Source organism: Berghia stephanieae, chromosome 8 (assembly GCF_034508935.2).
Source record: "Berghia stephanieae isolate SIO BIC M18660-M18661 chromosome 8, UCSD_Bste_1.3, whole genome shotgun sequence".
Lineage (NCBI taxonomy): Eukaryota > Metazoa > Mollusca > Gastropoda > Nudibranchia > Aeolidiidae > Berghia > Berghia stephanieae.
Genome location: NC_088367.1, coordinates 12257651 through 12275464, shown reverse-complemented (window position 1 = coordinate 12275464; position 17814 = coordinate 12257651). Strand labels below are relative to the sequence as shown.

Sequence of the window (17814 nt, the reverse complement as noted above, 5' to 3'; positions counted from 1 at the left end):
TTACACATTCTGATCACAAGACAAATGAAAAGTTCTAGCCAGCATGAAGAATAAAAAGTACAGATGTTCTTTGTTTAGAACCACGATGGCCGCCGTTGCTGGGCGACGTGACATCAGACTATTGAATCCAATTATCCAGGGATTCAATAAGCTCAATGCGCTTCCCATTGTTTCAATTATTCCTCCAACAGGCCATATGGCAACGGGGTTTTTTCTCATTTCATACATTACCAATCGCGAAGACAAAAAGCATGTTGGAAAATAGGTATAGAGGGATAGAAAATACAGTAAGTGATCTCCCTGCCCACTATTGGAGGCCAGGAACCCCACCCAGTGCCACGACTTTTCTTCCCTAATAATATTAGGATAAGAAATAATAATTTAATGAGGGCATATTGGTAACAACGTTGTCTGTGTAATTTGGTACATCCTCTGTTGATTTTTCTGTGTGGCCCAACATGAAGTGTAAGCCACTATAGCCTCTGACCCGTGACACAGCAACATACAGTTGTCCGTGTGTGAAAACAGGTTGTGGTAAGAATATCAACTGCGAAAATAAACTTGAAGTAGCAGACGTGACATTTGACTGTTTCCCTCCCAGTCAAGGTCCCGTCGCGGGAAAGGAGAAACCCCAGTTATCTCATTCCAAGACAAAGACAGAAAGCAAGATAGAAAACATATAGATAGAACGAAGCTGACGCCACTCAGGTCTTTGTTATCGTCTTTTGCCATCTATGTTTATGAGTAATGCTCACTAAACTGTATTAACCGGACTATAAACGTTCAACGTTACACACAGTTTTGTGTGTTGGTCCGTTTTACTACCGGATGGCAATGTTGTGAGTTTCTTAGCCAAGCACACAGCCTCTGCACGGGGTATAGAAGACACAGAAAGTGGCCTCCCTGTCCCACTATGTAGTAGTAGTAGTAACCTTCGCAGTCCGAATGACGCTTGCTGAGAATTGTGTGATTCAGTCATGCTCGATAATTATAGCTGCTCTCTCCATCCATGTTGCTAATTGTTTCCATTGGTCGCGGTCCTGGGCCAGAGTTTTGAGGCTGTCAAGATCTTGTTTTGACTTTATTACGGAGGGCACTGCAGCATTTCTTAGTTCTTCAGGGATTAATTCGGCCTCGTCTGAATCCAGACATGTCTGATATGTAGAGAGGTCCTGGTTCAGGGTAGTTCCTGTGGCAGGTCAAGAACCCCACCCAGAATACCATTTGGAGGAGACGGGTCACATGCTTGACTTTAACCATTCTAAAAATATAAATAAATAAATAAAATTCCCTTTACTCATCCCGGGGGGGGGGGGGGAGAGAGAGAGAGAGAGAGAGAGAGAGAGAGAGAGAGAGAGAGAGAGAGAGAGATTTGTCTTTAGGGTCTATTCCAAGGGAAGACTGGAATAACCCAGGCGTTAGCCGCAGTGCAGCGTCGCAAAGTGAGCTAGGGCGAGGTGGTGTCTTGCTCAAGGCCACACAACGAGGCGGGTAGCCGATCTCGGTACCTTTTGGGTACGAAGCAAAGGCCGTACCGCTGAGCCACGCTGCCCCCTACAACCCCATTTCTGTCGTTCTCTGAAAAAACTCATATTTAGAAATTTGGCCAGAAAACTCGTCCTTCAAATATCGATCGATTTAAATTACCCTCGTCTTAACAAAAATATTCAAACCTGGGACTTCGCGAGGTCCCAGGTTTGAAAGTTTTTGCTAAGACGAGGGTCATTTAAATCGATCGGTATTTGAAGGACGAGTTTTCTGGCCAAATTTCTAAATTAAATATGTTTTTTCCAGAGCACGGCAGTTTTGTCATTCATTTAGAACTTTGTGGACCGATTCAGTTGATCGACTTGTGGCTCCTTCTCGTCCCCTTATCTCCTTCAAAGTGTCATCTCCTTCCTAGAAATCTTATCACTTATCATCGTCCATTCCACCATCTTCTTATTCTTATCATGCCCACTTCCGTCATCGTTATTATTATGGGCATGTACTCATTAGTTAGGCGGGGGGGGGGGGGGGGGAGATCCTGATAGCTCAGTTGGTAGAGCACTCGCTTCACAATCAAAGGGTCCGAGATCGATCCAGATTATAGTCGAGATTTTTTTTTTCTGACACCCCCCCCCCCCCCCCCCCCCCCCGCCCTTCCTGTCCACTCAGCAGTGATAGCGTAGGTCTGTTAGATCTGGTGGAAAGTACTTTGCGATAGACTAGCGTCCTATCCAAAGGGTAGCAAGAAATTGCTTTTGTCCGTTTTACGCTATAGAAACTGGGATAAACTCCCAACTCCATGGGCCTAATACTAATAGCTCTGAAGGACTCTTTTTTTCTTATTAGATAATATGAGTCGTGGCCGGATAGATCAGTTGCTTTACACACAAATAAGAGATCGTGACAGGCGTCATGTCTACTCGTGAATGTTGAGTGTTGCTGTTCTAGAGGCCCCTTGTAACGCGCTTTTTGACTTTGAGCACGTTCAATAGATATTGCGCTATATAAAAGCTCGTTGATTTATTTTTTTTAATGCTATTTCACTTTAATATTATATGTCATTAGACAGCTATTCCTGTTGTCCTTATATAACTGAAATAATAATTAATTAATTAATAACTAAAGTAAATGAATAGATAAACGTATGAACATATAAAATTAAAAAAGAAATAAATACACTGATAAATATAATATACATATATATATATATATATATATATATATATATATATATATATATATATATATATATATATATATATATTAAATAGAGGGGGATAAGGGCGTGTCTCGTTCTAGTGTTGATGTTGTCTATGGACCTTTGTAAAGCGTTTTGAGCACGTTAACGGGATAATGCGCTATATAAAAGCGCAAGGTTAAAAGTTCAAGGCCTCCTGGACCAAAGACATGCACATAACCAAGAGGTCAGCCGCAGTTCAGCATCAATTTAGATAGGGACCAAAAAGGGCCGAATTCAAGGAAAATGCAGGAACCCCACCCAGGTGAGTATTTTACCTCAACGTACGGCATCAATAGGGGGATGGAACCGTAGCCATGATTTAGGGGAAAAAAATTTGACAAGAGATCATTTGAAAGCATTGGATCCAAAATATGGAACTCTATCCACAGAAAAATAAGGGAAGCAATTTGACACTGAAATCCAAAAGGACTGGCAGTGACGTCATGAGTTGGTTTTTGCACCGCCTAGTGAGTTGTTAGTAGAGCTCATGGAAACAAAGTTATTTCATTGGTTGAACTATTGAATACAACTCACGATTTGCTTTCTTTTGTGGCAAAAGACTGGCATTTTGACGTCATCTTTTGGTCAGTGTCAGGCCATAACTTTTCGAAGGCCACGATGGAACACACAGCAAGTGACCTCCCCGTCCCTACCCACTTTTGGAGAACAAAAAACCCCCTCAACACCTTGAAGCTTCCAAATTCAAACGAGAACACATATGTATATGAACATATGTTAAGCTTAAAAAATGACATGAAAACACTGTGGATTCAGATGCCCTTTATGAAAACGCACGTTTTAAAATTAATTTTTTTTTAACTTGAAAAGTTGGATAATTTTTAGACGAAACAAAAAAAAAAGTAAAACAAAAATATAATATTCAATTCAAATCAAATGTTTATTTCCAGGCAATTGCTTATATAACATAATTTATATGTATAATATTCCCAATCAACAAATTAAAATCGAAGTGAATATTATAATAATTATTTTAGAATGGAAAAAGGAACATTTAAGACAATAGAACAATTGAGTCGCGAAGCCAACAATTGGAATGGTATTATTGTAAACAAAGTTGAGGCCATGTGTGTCTTATCAAAAAGACTTTCTTACCCGAATTATAATAGGCTTTTAACGAAATCTGGTCGAACGAGACGCCGAACGCCGAACCCGAACAGATCTAGCCTTCTCACGTGACCATGAACAAGATCTGAGGCTTGTCCCATAGGCGAGCTATAGTGAGGCAGTGAGACATTTTGCCCCGGTCCACCAGATGGCGCTACCGGTCTGTGGCAATGGCTCGCCTGAGGGACGGAGTGCTCGCCAAATCCGAGGCTAAAATGGCGACGTGGTCACGTGATGCTTTAGGTGTTTATCGATACCAAAATAGTATTGACATCGGTTAAAACTTTGTTTAAATGGGTTGAAGTCTCAGTTGTAAGAATATTTGACATCTATATTGGGGATAAATTAGGCTACTAGTGGGGTGTGTTGTATTTTAAAACAGAGTATGGCAGTGTGTATCTTCGATCCACGGAACTGACGCTGTCAATACCGAAATTCAGTGATTATACTACCTAGAGTATTGGGATCAACAAAAGTTTCCGCCAATACCAAACGCCAAACAATCCTTAAACAGTAGCCTCAGAGAACAATGGAATCAAGACAGCAACAATTGAGTGCCGGAGGGCTGTTCATTCTGGGGGTGGGGGGGGGGACATTTTTGGCGACTGTGTTGGGATCCGTCGTTCATACCTCCTCCAAGAACGAGGCTTTGCTTCGACACATAGTGGAGGAGGAGGAAGAAAAAGGCGTGCAAGTGCAACGACCAACTCGGCGCCGCGACGATTCCTCACTATGCTGAAAATGTCGTCGTCCATTACGAGGATTCGTTTGTTTGTTTTTAGGTGTTTAACGGCGCTTTCGACACTATTTAGGTCATTTAAGCGCCCGTTTCTGTCTTTTATCAATCTTTTATCGGCCCTGAGGTTTGTTTGTTTGTTTTTAGGTGTTTAACGGCGCTTTCGACACTATTTAGGTCATTTAAGCGCCCGTTTCTGTCTTTTATCAATCTTTTATCGGCCCTGAGGGGCCATAGCTGATCAAAACGTGTACTGTTGTAATAAAATCTTTATAAAATCATAATAGTTACATGTTTGTTAAATAAAAATATCTATTTACAATTTCTGCAGGAGTTCACATTCCTGCAGATACTTTAAAATTGTAAGCGGATCGACCGACTGGAACAGAGACTTCAAGTCTCTGTTATCATAATGTTGTGACCTTATCTGTTCTAATTCTGTACATTCAATTAAAATGTGTTGAACTGTCAGGTCACAGTTACATGTTCTGCAGAGGGGTTTTTCATCCCTCTCCAGAAGGAAACGGTGAGTGAGGGCAGTATGTCCGATCCGGAGTCGAGTTATTTTTACCTCGTCTCTTCTTTTTAGCCCCGAGTTGGGTCTGGGGCCGAGGTTACTTTTAATTTGTTTTAATTTGTTATGTACATCTCGACTCCAGGATCGTTCCCATTCCTTTCGGACATGTTTTTTTATATTGATCTTTAAATCCGCGTGTGGGATTTTACTGCCCTCTTGTAATTCTTGGCTCACCGCCTCTTTTGCCAGTCGATCCGCTTCTTCGTTCCCCTGGATACCCACATGACTAGGTACCCAGAGAAAACAAACTTTCTTTTTCTTAATAAATAATTTATTTGCACCTTCCAAGATACTTATGAGTCTTGGATCGGTGCAATAAAAATTTGAGATCCCCTTAAGTACGGACAGCGAGTCAGACAAGATCAAGAATTTATTTTTATTCGATCTCTCAGCCAAACGGAGAGCATTTAGGATTGCTCTCGATTCCGCTGTAAAGATCGAAACATTTCTATCCAGGCGAAGTGATCCTGTGCCTTCCGATGAGTGATAGGCACATCCTACTGCATCTGCGCTCTTTGAACCATCCGTAAATATGTGAGTATGGTTTTTGTATGTTTGTAATATTGCTTTTAGTGTCTGTTTGTAAATATGTGGGTCTGTTTGTGATTTTTCCAGTTTTGTTAGGTCCAAATTTATGTTTGGTCTATGTATGGACCATGGTGGTGTCTTTGCCTGGACGTATGGATGTATCCTATCTAGACTGATGTTCATGTCTGCGATGTCTTTTTTTATTTTGCAACCTAATGGTGGTGTCATTTTTGGGTGCTTGCGAAATTTTTCTTCTAGTGTCCTATTCGTGTAGTGTACATGTTTGTGTGCTGGGTTGTCGTGCAGCGATGTGACCTTAGTAACATACTGGAGAGCCAGTTTTTTCCTCCTGAGATGGAGAGGTGGCTCATCTGCCTCAGCATAAAGGCTTGCCACTGGAGAAGTGCGGAAAGCCCCCAGTGCCAAGCGCAGTCCCTGATGATGAATTGGGTCCAGCATGCCTAAGTAGGATGGTTTTGCAGAGCCGTATACAAAAGATGCGTAGTCCAGTTTTGATCGAATAAGGGTTCGGTATATCTTTAGAAGAGTGTTTGTGTCCGAACCCCATTCCATGCTCGACAGAACTCTCATTATTCTCATTGCTTTCATGCATCGCAGTCTGAGATCTTTGATATGGGCGAGGAAATTTAGTTTCCTATCAAAGATCAAACCAGGAATCGGGCTTCGTCCTTTACCTCAATTCTGGAATTGTTGAGATAAAGGTCAGGCTGTCTAATGCAGGTGCGTTTTCGGCAGAAGTGGACAGCTACTGTTTTTGATGGGGAGAAGGAGAAACCATTGAGATTTGCCCACTCCGACAGTTTGTTTAGTTGGAGTTGTAACTGTCTCTCAATGGTGTCCATACTCGATTTACTTCGATAGCATACAAGAAAGTCATCAACATATAAGGAACAGTCAACATTTTGTCTCATTGCATTCACTATTGAGTTTATTTTAATCTCAAACAGAATGGGAGACAGAATGCTACCCTGTGGAACTCCCTCTTCCTGATCAAATGGATCAGAAAAGGTGGATCCTGCTTTGACCTGAAAGGATCTGTTGTTTAAAAATGCTCTGACAAACATTGGAAGGTTTCCTCGTAGACCAAGAGTGTGCAGATCTTTGAGGATTCCGAATTTCCAAGTTGTGTCAAAGGCCTTCTCAAGGTCAAAGAAGATTGCTACCAAGTGCTCACCTTTGGCAAAGGCCTCACGAATGAAGCTCTCTAGTCGAACAAGGTGATCAACAGTTGATCTGTTCTTTCGAAAGCCACATTGGAGGTCGGAGAGGGAGTTGTTGTGTTCCAAGTAGAACATCAGACGCTTGTTGCCCATTTTCTCCATCAGCTTGCATAGGCAGCTGGTGAGGGAGATTGGTCGGTAGTTTGAAGCGTCCGAATGGTCTTTCCCAGGTTTTGGGATTGGAATCACGGTGGCCAGATTCCAACTAGGTGGAAAAGTCTGTGTTGTCCATATCTTGTTATAGATATTCAAAAGGACAACCAGACTATCTTGTGGAAGATGTCGGAGTATTTCATAACTGATGTTGTCAGGACCCGGTGCTGTGACATTTGTGTCACGGAGGCAGGCACCCAACTCCTCAAGTGTAAATGGTTTGTTGTAGTCTTCAGTGTTTGTAGATGTAAAGTTTATTGGTGTGTTTTCTGCGTTTTGTTTATGGCGCAGAAATTGTGGTGTGTGGTGTGCAGACGAGGAGTTGTGCGCCAGCCTCTCGGCCAGAGTGTTGGCAATTTCTTGTTCTGTTTCAGCCACGGATCCATCGGGACGTGTCAAGTGATTTAGTGAATCACTATCGGATCCCTTCAGTTTCCGTAACATCTTCCACACCCTATTCAGGGGTGTCTGGCTATTTATTTTTGAGACAAAGTTTTGGAAGGATCTCCGTTTGTTTTCTCGGAAGATCTTCCTACACTTTGCTCGTAGTTTCCTAAATGTTGCGAAATTCTCAGGGATTGGGAATCTCATCGCTTTCCTGTATGCTTTTTTCTTCTCCCGTAGGGCCGCTCGACATTCCTCTGAAAACCAGGGATTGTGTTTTCTCGGTCTACCAGAGGTTGTTGGTATTGTCGAGCTGCAGATATTTGTTAAAATATTTTTGAATTTGTCATAGCTGTCCACTTCTGTCGTAAGGAGTCTGTGACACTCCTGTGAGAAAGTTTCCCAATCTGCTCGCCGTACACTCCAACGTTTGGGCTGTGGGGCCCTTGAAGTCGGGGTGATGTCGAGGCAGACTGGAAAATGGTCAGAACCGTGATCGTCATCGATCACAGTCCAGGAGAGATCTGGAGCTAATGTAGGATCACAGAAAGTGAGATCGATGGCAGACGTGGTAAGATTGTGAATATTTACCCGTGTTGCCTCGAGACCGTTTGCCAAGTATACATCCATTTTCATTATGAAAGCCTCCACTGCCTTTCCCCTCTGGTTTGTGTCTGTGTTTCCCCAGAGAGGACTGTGAGCATTGAAATCTCCCATTATCACATAGGGAGGGGGGAGTTGGTTTAGAACTCCCTCTAGCTCGGCAGACTGGAGGCGATGATCTGGTGGGATGTACACAGAGCAGATGGTGATTGGTCTGTGCAATGTCACTCTCACTGCTATTGCCTGTAGATTTGTTTTCATTGGTATCAAGCGGTGGGGGGTGCTCTTCTTCGTGAGAATTGAAACTCCCCCACACGCTATCTGGCCATCAGAGTGAATCAGATGATTGGCCGTATATCCTTTTACTGTGTAGTCGTCTGCTGGTAATTTTGTTTCCTGCAGACAGACTACATCAGGATTCCTCTGGAGGAGGAGGTCCAATTCTGTTCTATTTGATCTGATCCCTCTGATGTTCCAGGAAATTAATCTTGTCTGACTAGGTATCCTAATTTTTTGTGGGGAGGTTAGGCAGTATGCCTGCCTTCAACCCTTTTACTTTTATTCTCCTAGGAGGAGAGACTTCCATAGGAGAAGGAGGCCCTGTGGAGGGCCTCTCGGTTTTTTTAGGGCTGAGTTTTTTTGAACCCTTGGGATTTTTAGGTCCCTCTGGGTTCTTAGATTTTTTGGGGCTTTGAGGCCCCTCAGGGGGATTTGTGGATCCCCCGACTGGTGTTGGTGGCTCCATATTCTGGGAAGGGGTGGAGTTTTGTTTTTGGGGGGATAGAGAGGGCTCACGGGAATGGAGATGGGGGGTGGGTCCAACATCCACGCCCATGAGGGGGAGAATTTTTTTGTTTGGGGAAGGAGGGGGGGTGGAGGTCGCCTTGGAGGTGGATGTGGAGGGGGCTGCAGGTTCCACATCTTGAACCTCCAATGTGTCAAAAAGATTTTTTGACACATTTGCGACCTTGTTTTTAGGCTAGGAGGAGAGACTTCCATAGGAGAAGGAGGCCCTGTGGAGGGCCTCTCGGTTTTTTTAGGGCTGAGTTTTTTTGAACCCTTGGGATTTTTAGGTCCCTCTGGGTTCTTGGATTTTTTGGGGCTTTGAGGCCCCTCAGGGGGATTTGTGGATCCCCCGACTGGTGTTGGTGGCTCCATATTCTGGGAAGGGGTGGAGTTTTGTTTTTGGGGGGATAGAGAGGGCTCACGGGAATGGAGATGGGGGGTGGGTCCAACATCCACGCCATGAGGGGGAGAATTTTTTTGTTTGGGGAAGGAGGGGGGGTGGAGGTCGCCTTGGAGGTGGATGTGGAGGGGGCTGCAGGTTCCACATCTTGAACCTCCAATGTGTCAAAAAGATTTTTTGACACATTTGCGACCTTGTTTTTAGGTCTTGATGGCTTTTTCTTTTGAGGACTGTCTTTTCTAGTCTGTGCGATTTTGCCATGGCTGTTTTGGTTATTACCAGCAGCCCTGGCAACTTCTGCATAACTCTTGGCAGAAGCAGCGACCTGCCGAGGGGGGCAGATCACTGCTTTTGCCTGAGCAAACGTACCGCCGTAAGTGGCTCTGTATGTCAAGATTGCCTTTTCTTCTTGCCACTTAGGACAATCTTTCGAATGTGCTGCATGCTTGCCTTGGCAGTTCAGACAACAAGGGTCCACTTTGCAGTTTTCCTCATTGTGGTCTTCTTTGCCGCAGCGGGGGCATGTAGCTTTACGGCGGCAGTTTGTTTTCGTATGGCCGTACCGGTGGCAGTTAAAACATCTCATGGGGTTCGGGACGTAAGGCCGAACCTCCAAGTCGAGGTATTCAATTCTTATTCTCGACGGGGGTCTCGGGCTGTCAAAAGTCAGGATCCAGGTGTTGGTCTGGATTGTGCTGTCGCCGCGGCGGATGCTAACCCGCCGAGCTTCGACAACACCCTCCAGTTCCTCAACCATCTCCTGCTCCGAACAGCCTACCAGATCTCTGCTTCTTATGACACCTTTTGACCTATTGAGGCTCCTGTGAGCCTCAACGGTGACTGGGATGTCAGAGAATCTGGTACATTTCAAGAGGTTCTCACTCTCTTGTCGACCCTGCACTTGTATCATTAAAGTGCCAGAGTTGTTCCTGTTCACTGCCTTTGGTGTACCGGCGCCATTTGCTTTGAGTGCCTTGCTGATGGTGAAGATACTCAAAGTGTTCAGTTTGATGTTTTCCTCATTCGGTTGAATTACCAGGAACGGCGAGAATTTTGGGGTTGCCATTCCTGGTAAGTCATCAAGAGTCATCGGGGCAGTTATCTTTCGTTTTTTACCTGTCTGGGGTGGGGCTTTAAGGGGAGAGTTTTTCATATTTTTGGCCATGATATATATAAATTTTTATTCAACCCGGCTATATTGTGCCCACTAGCACGGCTCAGTCCCACACTTGGGGGGTAAGGCACTCACCGAAGCTATACTCCTCAAGTCTGGCCTCCTCTTGTCCTTCCATGGTCCTTGGGGAAAAAAAAAAAAAAAAGGACTCGAGGGGTGGAGTTGGGGGACGTCCCGCCTCCAGGCCTTTCTCTCGGATTGACCCTAATCTTTGCGTTGCACAAAGACTGACTGCTGATTCAGAGATGACAAACCATGATTAAAAAGAAATTTCATGGGGGACAGGAACTAGATATGGTTTTAAATCTAGTCCTTCCAATCTCTTTGCCTAAATGGAGGGGAGTGCCAAAAAATAGATTTGGCATCTCTGCGTTGGGTAGCTCGGGCCATCTACAAGGTAGGCTACCCACCCGTCTTTAGAGAAGCGTCAAGCCAAAGAGGAGTGTTGGGGTAGAAACACCTCGCAAGGTGAACCCCCCTCAGCCTCCAGGATCAATAGCTCCTCCTTATCGGGGTCCTCTCGGAACTGCGCACCCTCAGCAGAAAGGTGCCTGCTGTGCAGGATTTGGAAAGGAATATCTCCTCGTTGAACCTATTTCAACGGTACAGGGTATAGAGATACTGGGGGATAGAAGACAGTTAAGAAGGCTTGTTTTCCTCCGTTCTTTCTCTCTCTCTGTCCTGGCAACTCAATTTTGATAAGGAAGGGAAATTTGGAATCATTGGGGAAATGGGGTATGGAATGGAAATCATAGCTCAAATATGGTAAAAGGGGGTGGGATTTGTGCTATGCCATCGCCTTCCCTTGCTCTCTTTAAACTGAAACCGTCATTCCTCAAAACATCTTTTATATACTACGTTCTTGGGATTTGGGGGGAGAAAAAGTTTGGGGATGATTGCCAGGACAAGAAAAATAGCAAAATGGGTGAATGAAGCCATTCTCATAAAAAGGGCTGGGGTGTGGGGGGTCTGTGGAGCCACTGTGTCTCTCCATTTTTCTCTCACCAGTCGTGTGGTTTTTCGTTGGTTACCACCAAACCAGAATGGCTCTTTTAGTCGCCTTCTACGACACGCATGAGCTTACGGTGGCTCAATTCTTTTCCCTCTCAGTTGAGGGACCCCGGAGACCACACGGGGTATTTACGAGGATTCTTCATTTCAGTCTCATTTTAGAATGGAAAAAGGAACATTTAAGACAATAGAACAATGGAGTCGCGAAGCCAACAATTTGGAATGGTATTATTGTAAACAAAGTTGAGGCCATGTGTGTCTTATCAAAAAGACTTTCTTACCCGAATCGTTTGGTGGACACAGTGCCAATGTTTCAAAGGCACATAAATGACATTAGTGCCATCACCAATGCGACACTGGACCTCCTTTACAACTGACTCCACCACAAACCAGAAACTTTTAACCAAAGTTGGATCAATTTGCCTGCATTAAGCAGAGCAACACATGACACAGGTGCACCCCTTGACAAGTGCATTGGCTTCATCGTCGGCATGGTGCTCGCCAAATCCGAGGCTAAAATGGCGACGTGGTCACGTGATGCTTTAGGTATTTATCGATACCAAAATAGTATTGACATCGGTTAAAACTTTGTTTAAACGGGTTGAAGTCTCAGTTGTAAGAATATTTGACATCTATATTGGGGATAAATTAGGCTACTAGTGGGGTGTGTTGTATTTTAAAACAGAGTATGGCAGTGTGTATCTTCGATCCACGGAAGTGACGCTGTCAATACCGAAATTCAGTGATTATACTACCTAGAGTATTGGTATCAACAAAAGTTTCCGCCAATACCAAACGCCAAACAATCCTTAATCCTTTGCCAAAACAATAGCCTCACACTCAGAGATAGTGACAATGGAGTCAAGAGATCCTAAATTGATTGCCGGAGGCTTATTTATTCTGGGGGGGACATTTTTGGCGACGGTGTTGGGACCCGTCGTTCATACCTCGTCCAAGAACGAGGCTTTGCTTCGACTCATAGTGGAGGAGGAAGAAAAAGGCGTGCAAGTGCAACGACCAACTCGGCGTCGGCGACGGATTCCTCACGATGCTGAAAATATCGTCCCCCATTACGAGGATTCTTCATTCCAGTCTCATTTTAGAACGGAAAAAGGAACATTTGAGGTGAGTTTAGGCTATGAAGTTCTTTAGTACCTCCCCCAAGAACGAGGCTTTGCTTCGACACATAGTGGAGGAGGAGGAAGAAAAAGGCCTGCAAGTGCAACGACCAACTCGGCGTCAGCGACGGATTCCTGACTATGCTGAAAATATCGTCCCCCATTACGAGGATTCTTCATTCCAGTCTCATTTTAGAACGGAAAAAGGAACATTTGAGGTGAGTTTAGGCTATGAAGTTCTTTAGTACCTCCCCCAAGAACGAGGCTTTGCTTCGACACAGTGGAGGAGGAGGAAGAAAAAGGCGTGCAAGTGCAACGACCAACTCGGCGTCGGCGACGGATTCCTCACTATGCTGAAAATATCGTCCCCCATTACGAGGATTCTTCATTCCAGTCTTATTTTAGAATGGAAAAAGGAACATTTGTTTTTTGTTTCAGTCTCATTTTAGAATGGAAAAAGGAACATTTGAGACAATAGAACAATGGAGTCGCGAAGCCAACAATTGGAATGGTATGATTGTAAACAAAGTTGAGGCCATGTGTGTCTTATTAAAAAGACTTTCTTACCCGAATCGTTTGGTGGACACAGTGCCAATGTTTCAAAGGCACATAAATGACAGTGCCATCACCAATGCGACACTGGACCTCCTTTACAACCGACTCCACCACAAACCAGAAACTTTTAACCAAAGTTAGATGATTTGCCTGCATTAAGCAGAGCAACACATGACACAGGTGCACCCCTTGACAAGTGCATTGGCTTCATCGACGGCACGGTGAGGCCAATAGCAAGGCCATCACGCCAGCCATCAACGTGAAGTCTACAGCGGGAACAAACGTGTACATGCCCTCAAATTCCAAAGCGTAATTCTACCAAATGGCATCATCGCACACATGTATGGATCCATGCCAGGACGACGACGCCATGATTGTGCACTGCTTGCCAACAGTGGCCTGTTGGAGGACATGGAGCAACATATCCAAGACTATTATTTATATGGGGACCAGGCATACCCAATTAATTTCCCCATTCAGAGGAACCCGACTGTCCCCTGAGCAAGAAACATTTAACAATACAATGGCAAAATTAAGGACATGTGTAGAGTGCGGCTTCGGAAAAATTCTACAGCAGTTTGCATTCTTGGATTAAAAAAAAAAAACAGAAGTTGCTGCTTCAACCAGTAGGGAAGTATTACCTTGTGGGCACAATTCTGACAAAATGTGAAAAATTATCAGACCGTATCGTCACTATTTTTAGACCTCCAGAAAAAAAGGCGGAAGTCCTCAGGCGGAAAGGGGAATGGGAAGCCATGATTATGCGCTGCTTGCCAACAGTGGCCTGTTTGAGGACATGGAGCAACAAAACAGAGGAACCCGACTGTCCCCTGAGCAAGAAACATTTAATAATACAATGGCAAAATTAAGGACAATTGTAGAGTGGGGCTCTGGTAAAATTCTACAGCAGTTTGCATTCTTGGATTTCAAACCAAAAAACAACAAGTTGCTGCTTCAACCAGTAAGGAAGTATTACCTTGTTGGAACAATTCTGACAAAATGTGAAAAATTATCAGACCGTATCATTACTATTTTTAGACCTCCAGAAAAAAAGAAGGCGGAAAGGGGAATGGGAAGCGGGAGACAAAATGGCGATAGAGAAGGGACGTATGTTTTCTTCAGTTGAATTTCAACAGGCTGTTTTTTCATACGGGGCCGAGAACTTCACTGTTTTTGTCAAAGGTGACACTAGAAAGGGGAGTCAACTTTCTCTTTCTTTGATTTTAAAGGGTTGGAGTTCAACAGTCATAGCATTGACTTGAGTCTAGCTAATCGCTGGCTATCCTCTGACTTTGACTTTGGCCATGATTATCGATAATGATTCACGAGGCAGGTCTTACACCTCACAGTTCGTTTTAGAATTTCAAATCTTTTGTTTGTTTTTTAAGGATTTTACAGCGCTTGCAACACATTAAGATCATATCAGCGCCAGGAATAAGGAAGAAATGAGAGAGTAAAAAGTTCTAGAATTACAATTAAAGTAGCCAAGAGATAGTAAGACGAAGGGGAACTGGGAACAAATAGGGATCAGATGTAGAATCCAAGAGCATACCATCAATGTACTTAGTTTGAGATCACCTAGAAGTCTCATCCGGACACATGGACAAATCCAACAAAGAGGAATATACTCAAATGCTTACATTATACATTAAAAACAGAGAGATGATTTACAAGGGAAAAAATATCATCTCCCAAAACAACTATGCATTTGACTGTTTCCCTCCCAGCCAGGACTCCGACCAGGGCCATGAAAAAACCAAGTAATCTCATTCCAAGACAAAGACAGAAAGCATGTTGGAAAACAGATATAAGGGGATAGAAGACACAGTATGTACCGCCCTGCCCGGAATTTTAAATCTGAATATATTATGAAAAAAAGTGCTCTAGACGTCTAGAATGAGCTAAAATTTAGGCTAGAGTTAAAAGACTTAGACTTAGCTTCTACTTCTACCCCTTTGCCAAAGTCAAAAGTTCTTTTTTGTTGATTTGGATGTTGAGTCAAAGTCAAAGGATCCCACTCCCCTAGCCCTAGCCCTGCTTAAGTCACTTTGACTTTAGTAAGTCTTTTTCTTGGCACTCCACAGCAAAGAGCTGATAAATACAGTGCAACATGCATTCGACGAACTACAACTACATGGCACAGCTGGAAAAGTTCGGCGTTTATATGAATATGATGACTGTAAGAGTAAGATTCTACTAAAAACAATGACGGAAGGCAACGAAAAACCAAAACCACCATCACTAACAAACTTTCCCAGGACATCAGCTGTCCCGAACATGAACGTTTCAATGGTGCGAAATGAAACAATCACCTTGGCCACGTAGAATATACGTATAGATTTCATGCGCACCACAGGATCGTGATTCGTGGAGACAGCTGACCGGCAACGTACTCTAATGAAGAGAGGAACAAGAGACAAACTCACAAACTGTGATGTAGCTCTACTATTGTACTGTAAAACAAGTCCATCTGTGATGAACAAGCACATAAGGGTTTCATGTCCAGCAGGAAAAGGAATTGTTGCCAGGTTAATCTTATTGACTTAAATCTTAATTCTCAACTCGCGTAACCAGAGACAATTTGTTTTTCTGTTTATTTTCTCTCTTTTTTCATTTATTTATTTTTTTTTTTTAGGAAGGGGGGGGGGGGGCGTTGTAATTTTGATATTTGACTGGTTTGAAACTTTGATTGTTGTAAACTTAATCATTATTCAGTGAGTATTTCTACATTTTTTGTAGATAATTTTTCTGAAATATCTGCCATCCATAAGGTATTTCCACGTGCTTCTGTAGGCCTCTGTGGATTTCATATAAATAAAGCAGTAAGGCAGCATTTTCAGAATAAAAAGCTTCCTAAGAAATGATTAGAACATTGTTCGGCTCTTTTCAGTGAACTAAGAATGGCCCAAACAATAGGGAATGAGATTAGCAGAAGAGTAGCGTCCCTTGATTGAACGTCACCGGCTGAGAAGTTATTTGTAAACAAACCAACTACAAGCCAAGCGCTCCAAATACAAAATTTATTATTCATATTTTGGTATAAAAATGCATATAATCAACGTTATACTTTTTTGTACAAAAATATGAATAATAAATTTTGTATTTGGAGCGCTTGGCTTGCAGTTGATTTGTTTACAAATAACTTCGGTGACGTCCAATCAAGGGACGCTACTCTTGCGCTAATCTCATTCCCTATTGAGATATACGACTCAATAAAGACAAAATTTGAATATCGAACTGGTCTAAAGAATTGCTGCTTCCATCCAAAGGACAACACCAGTAATATATGATAAACATGCAAGCGTTGTCGGCAACTAGGAATAAGATAACAGCACTTTGTATAAGATTAAAAACTTAAGCCAACTGGACATGGATCTTGGGTTAGGAGAAATTGGTTTTGATTGGACAAAACGGGGCCCTCGAAGAGAGCAGGAACTTCTAGTTTAGAGCCTCATTGTTGGCGCAAACCCCCGCTTATCTTGCATGGCAGGGGGGAAGAGTGATATATTTGGAAACCAAGCACATATATGCACTATCGAGAATGACGTTCACGTCTACAATGTCTTGTTCTGCTCTAGAACCTAATGGTGGCGTCTTATTTGGGTGCTTGCAAAATTCTTATTTAAGTGTCCTATCCGTGCAGTGCACGTACTTGTGTGCTGGCTGGGTTGTCATGTAGCAATGTAACCTTAGTCATATACTGTTTGTTTTTTCCTCTTGGTATGTTTTGACACATTTATTAGGACCTTAGATGTAACCGTACAATTCTAGAGTAAACAGAATTCTCGAGCTTAACTCCACACGTTTCTATTTTTATTTCAGATCGCAACTCATGACACGCCACTTGCTTAGGTAAAATCATTTCATTTCATTTGGAAAGCAGAACAACTTATAAAATTATTTCACTTCGATAGACAGAATCGTCATTTCTCATTTTGTCAGAATTGGAAGTTATCAGGGAACAATTGCAGGTAAGATTAGTTTATATTGTCAAAATATTTCAAATCCCGTTTTTTTTAGCCAGTTTTTTCCTCCTGAGATCTTTTGACATATCTGTGACCTTAGATGTAAACATGCAATTCTAGAGTAAACGGAATTCTCGAGCTTTACTCCCCGTGTTTCTATTCTTTCTTCAGATAGCAACTCACAACACACCACTTGCTTATGTAAAATCATATCTTTCATTTCATTTGGAAAGCAGAACAACTGTTATTAAATTATTTCACTTCGATAGACAGAATCGTCACTTCTCATTTTGTCAGAATTGGAAGTTATGAGGGAAAAAATGCAGGTTAGAATAATAATATTTCAAATACATATTGTCTAATGCAGACAGCGGCTTTGCGATCTTAATGTATCAACAGAATGATGTGAGTCATTGAATATCGAACTGGTTTATAGAACTGCTGCTTCTATCCAAAGGATGACACGGGTAACAAATGATAAACATGCATGCGTTGTCAGCACCAAACTGTAATAATAATTTGTTTTTAAAGTGTTTAATAGCACTTTGTATAAGAATAAAAACTTTAAGCCAACTGGACATGATTCATGGGTTAGGAGAAATTGGTTTTGATTGGACAAAATGGGGCACTAGAAATGAGCAGGAACTTCTAGTGGAGAGCTTTGTTGTTGGTGCAAACCCCCAGAACCCAATTAACTTGCATGTCAAGGGGGAAGAGTCTGATATATTTG

General features: G+C 42.8%; 1 pseudogene; it reads left to right on the top strand.

Moving 5' to 3' along the window:
• Positions 1-12705: 12705 nt before the first annotated feature.
• On the top strand, positions 12706-15214 carry LOC144977967 (uncharacterized; annotated as a pseudogene).
• Positions 15215-17814: the final 2600 nt, after the last annotated feature.